We start from the raw sequence: 5,128 nt of genomic DNA, 5'->3' as shown, positions 1-5,128 counted from the left end.
TGCAAACGGCATTTACTGTTATATTCATATTTTTTGTATTCTCTAAACTTGGCACTTTGATCTGATATTCTGACCCAAGAACAAGAGTAGTCATTATTTTCATTTTTTGTTCCAACAGGAACTTCTTTTGCTAAGCATGGAAGTTTTATTTATCTTGCAAACGTTTTGGTGCAGATAGTAAAGAAGGGAAATTACTCTGTGATTAATGCTAGGGGACTTAATTTGCTTTAAACTGATCTTTCTCATCTTAAACATTACATTTTGAAATTATACTCAATACATAAAAGCTTGGATTTTTTTAAAAAGTGTATCACAAGTGAGTCTTGAAGGCCTTGCCTCTCTTGTTTATTTTGTTGTGCCCATCCCAGAGGTGCAATATTGTTTTAAACAAGATGACTGGAAAGAACTGAATTTTTCTTATTTTTATGCCTGATTTGGTGTCAACTGACAAAGTATTTGCAGAGAAAATGTCAATGTTAAAGTTTACCAAGGACACACAGACAGACAACCGAACACCGGGTTAAAACAGACTCACTTTGTTTACACAAGTGAGTCAAAAACACGAAGATCAGGAAATGGGAGGGGCAACTGGTGGACAATCAACCAAAAAAAAAGAAAAACAAACGAACAACAAAAAATAAAAACACGTCGGTGTGCTCTGTGTGAAACAATGGGGAAAACCGTAAAATCATATTCCTATTGGAAGAAAAACAATCCGCCCCCCCTCTCTCTCGCCCCCCCCCCGGACACCCCCAATAAAACAGCAATAAATCAGGCTGGTGTTGCAGGTGAAGCAGCATGGGGTAATCAGGTGGATAAAATCGGTGTGCAGCGTGAAAGAAAGAAAATAAAAAGAAGAAGAAAAAAAATAAAGAAAAAATAAGAAGAAACAAAGAAACAAAGCACCTGGTCCTGATATGATCCGATCAAATACACTGAAATACTGTGCAGCTCAGCTCTACCAGATTTTAACAATTATTTTTAATCAGTCTCTTAGTGAATGCAAAATACCATCTATCTGGAAAACTTCCTGCATTATACCTGTACCTAAGAAAACACATGTTTCATGTATGAATGACCTCCGTCCTGTAGCACTGACATCTGCTGTGATGAAAGTTTTTGAAAGAGTGATACTTTATCTGCAGGAGTCTGTCAAACCATTTTTAGACCCCTTGCAATTTGCATACAGGAGAAACAGATGTACGGATGATGCAATACTGTTTGTCTTGAACAAAATCTATGAACACCTAGACAAATCAAATACCTGTGTCCGCTTGATGTTCTTTGATTTTTCTAGTGCTTTTAATACAATTCAACCTCACCTCTTAGCAAAAAAGCTGATGCACATGGGACTCGTTTTTCCGACGATTTTATGGGTTTTAGACTATCTTACTAAAAGGCCTCAGTTTGTAAAATTAAATGATTTTATGTCTACTGTCTCTTTCACAAACACAGGTGCACCACAAGGTACAGTCCTCTCGCCTTTTCTTTTTACCTTGTATACGGCTGAATGCAGAAGTTTGACCAATTCGTGTCCCCTCGTTAAGTTTGCAGATGACTCCGCACTGACAGGACTTATTACTGATGACGATGACACTGACTACCGAAGAGAAATTGACAGGTTTGTGAACTGGTGTGAAGAAAATTTCCTTGAGCTGAATGTTAGCAAAACCAAAGAGCTTGTAATCGACTCCAGAAAAAAGAAATCAACTTTAAGTAAAATCATCACAAAAAATGAAGTGGTCGAACAAGTAGACTCATACAAATATCTCGGTGTGATAATCGACAATAAGCTGTCTTGGAATGAAAACTCAACTGCACTCATTAAAAAGAGCAACAGTCGCATGTACTGTCTTAGAAAAATGAAATCTTTTAATGTATGCAAGCAGATGCTCCAAATGTTTTACACATCTGTTGTCTGTAGTGTTTTAACATACGGAGCCGTGTGCTGGGGGGGAAACCTGACCAAACATGACAAAGACAGGTTGGAAAAAGTCATTAGGAAAGCGGGTGGGGTGGTGGGTATAAGACAAGACACCTTTAGCGACATGCACAATAGAAAACTGACTGACAGACTAATAACAATTTTGACCGACGTAAGACACCCACTACATGATGACATTAATAGCAGAAGGTCAGACATAAGTGGTAGGTTTAGAGCTCCACGCGCAAGAACATCTCGATACATTAATTCATTTATTCCTACAGCCATTCGCGCACACAATCAAAACATCCAATACACTAAGTGAACCCTCCCACCCCCCAAGCCCCCTCGCCACAGCAACACCTGAACTTCACCAGCAGACGAGTGTATGGGAGCAGACATTATGCGTGCATGTGGGACTGAGCGGGTGAGCACGGGCAAGCAAGCATTTGTGTGTGTGTGTGTGATCGGAAGTGATTTTTAAATATTTTCTTATTTTACTTGGATTTCATGTATCTTAATGTTAATGTTCTAATCTTACTGGCGTGACATGTTATGTGCATGCATACGTTGTTTGTGTGTGTGTGAGTGTGTGTGTGTGCGTGTGTGTGTGTGTGTGTGTGTGTGTGTGTGTGTGTGTGTGTGTGTGTGTGTGTGTGTGTGTGTGTGTGTGTGTGCATTTTACTTATATATACGATTTATTCCCTTGATGTTTTTATTTATGTATTGTTGTACAATACCTTATGGTCTTAACGTGTGTGTGTGTGTGTGTGTGTGTGTGTGTGTGTGTGTGTGTGTGTGTGTGTGTGTGTGTGTGCATGTGTGTGTATGTGTGTGTGGGTGTGTGTGCGTGCGTGCGCGCATGTCATTTTTAGTAATCTTATACCCTTTTTTGTTGTTGGATGTTTTCATTTGTTAATATTGTTGTGCAATACCCTATTGTCTTAACATGAGTATGTGTGTGTGGGGAGTGGGGGGGATAGTATATCGTCAGCTATTGGGAATTCTTATTTGACTAGTTTTAATCTCTTCTTATGTTGCGCATGATTTTATGCCAGTGTTTACAATGAGCCTGTGATTGCACAACTTAATTTCCATGTGGATTAATAAAGTGTTTTTGATTTGATTTGATTTGATTTGATTGAAACAGGTAAGGTACCAAACGGCCACAAATAATCTGTAACGGGAAGGCAACAGTAACACGACTTGTGGGACGGAGGGTGGGAGAGAGAGGGAGAGGGGAGGGGAGGGGAGGTATGGTGGGGGGTAGAGAAAGACAAAAAGTCAGAGAGAGAGGGAGGGGGAGGTAGGGAGGACAGGATGGGAGGGAGAAAAAGGGCAAAGGAAGAAAGAAGAAGGGCACACAAACACAAAAAGAGACAGAGAGAGGGGGGAAGAGAGTGGAGAGAGAGAGATAGGAGGGAGAGGGGGAAAAAAGAGGGGGGAGAGGGAGGGGGTAGAGGGGGGGAGAGAGAGAGCGGGGAGAGAGGGTGGAGAGAGAGAGAAGGGAAGAGATAGGGAGAGAGAAGAGGGGAGAGAGACAGAGGGGGAGAGAGGGGGGGACAGAGAGGGGGGACAGAGTGGGGACAGAGAGTGGGGACAGAGAGACAGGGGGAGAGAGACAGAGAGAGGGGAGTAGAGAGGGAGAGAGAGGGGGAGACAGTGAGAGAAGAGGGGGAGGAGGGGATTCACAGAAAAAAAAACACACCTGTAAAAGCCGGAAACGGGTAAAGCGCACTTTATTTTTACATCGAAAAGTATTCACTCAAATCGTGTCAATAAAACGAAAGACAGACAGACAGGGGGATGGGGGTGGGGTGGGGTGGGGGGGGGGGGGGGGGCGGGAGGGGGGGAGAGAGAGAGAGAAACTCAGAAATGTTAAAACCACATCGGCATTGGGCCGCAGCACAATTACACGGGTGAAAAAGCGGTCATGAACTAGGGTAGGTTTGTGGGTGGGGTGGCATTTGACATTTCGCTCCCTCCGAGAGACAGATGGACGGAGAAATAGAGAGAAGGAGAGAGAAAAATGAAAGACAGTATACAGTGACAAGGAGAGAGATAGACAGACAGACATAGATAGAGGGAGAGAGAGAGACAGACAAACGGAGACACATAGAGACTGAAACAGAAACAGAGAGACAGAGAGAGAAATAGAAAGAGAAAAAGAGAGATAAAAAAAAGATTAAAAAAGAGAGAGACAGAGACAGAGAGAAGGTAGGAGAGAGATTGAATATGGGTTTGAAACGAAATATAGTAAGTCACATGGCAAGGCAATTTTTACTGCTACTGCTATTACTTCCAAATAGTACCTTTATTTTGCGCTTTCAAACACCATGAAAACGCTTTACATTACTATAATAATTCAAACGCGAAACAACACACACAAAAGCGCACGCACGCACGCACACACACAGGCACGCGCGCGCGTGCGCCGAAGAAATAGATTCATAGAAGCCATGCTATGGGATGGAATGCCTAAACTGTTGACTGCTTGACTGCACTGACTGAAAGGACTGCACAAGCCTGCAAGATTAGAAGGACTAATTTGACGTTTTAAAAAACTATGGAAAAACAAACAAACAAACAACAACAAAATACAAAAAAAAATAAACAAAAACAAATAAAATAAAATAAAATAAAATAGCGCCGCTCCTTTGCCCTACTGCGGTAATGTATCATAGTTACTGGGTCGGCGCCATTCGGAGGGTAGTAGCTCGGCAACTGAACCAGTCACACGCACTTTAACCCCTCCACTGCTGAACCTTAGCGTAAACATTATTGTGGCTTCACTTTAATAATAATAATAATAATAATAATGGATACTTATATAGCACATTTAATAATAATAATACTAATAATGGATATTTATATAGCACACTATCCAGAAATCTGCTCTAGGTGCTTTACAAAAAACGCTTTTGTTAACATAAAACATTACATTACATCAGTGTTACATACACACACACCAAAATGTGACTACACACACACACACACACACACACACACACACACTGCATCCATACATTTTAACATACATGTGTATCTAACAGCTACCCTAACACATACGCACACATTGCCAGGCACAACCTTACATAAACACACGCACACACTATACACATTCATATACATGCATGTAGTTATGTACACATACATATATATATATACACACATTGTCAAGCACAGTTAACGCAAAGGAAGTGA

The sequence above is a fragment of the Babylonia areolata genome, chromosome 26 (genome assembly GCF_041734735.1).
Source record: "Babylonia areolata isolate BAREFJ2019XMU chromosome 26, ASM4173473v1, whole genome shotgun sequence".
Classification (NCBI taxonomy): domain Eukaryota; kingdom Metazoa; phylum Mollusca; class Gastropoda; order Neogastropoda; family Buccinidae; genus Babylonia; species Babylonia areolata.
This window is presented reverse-complemented; position numbering follows the sequence as displayed.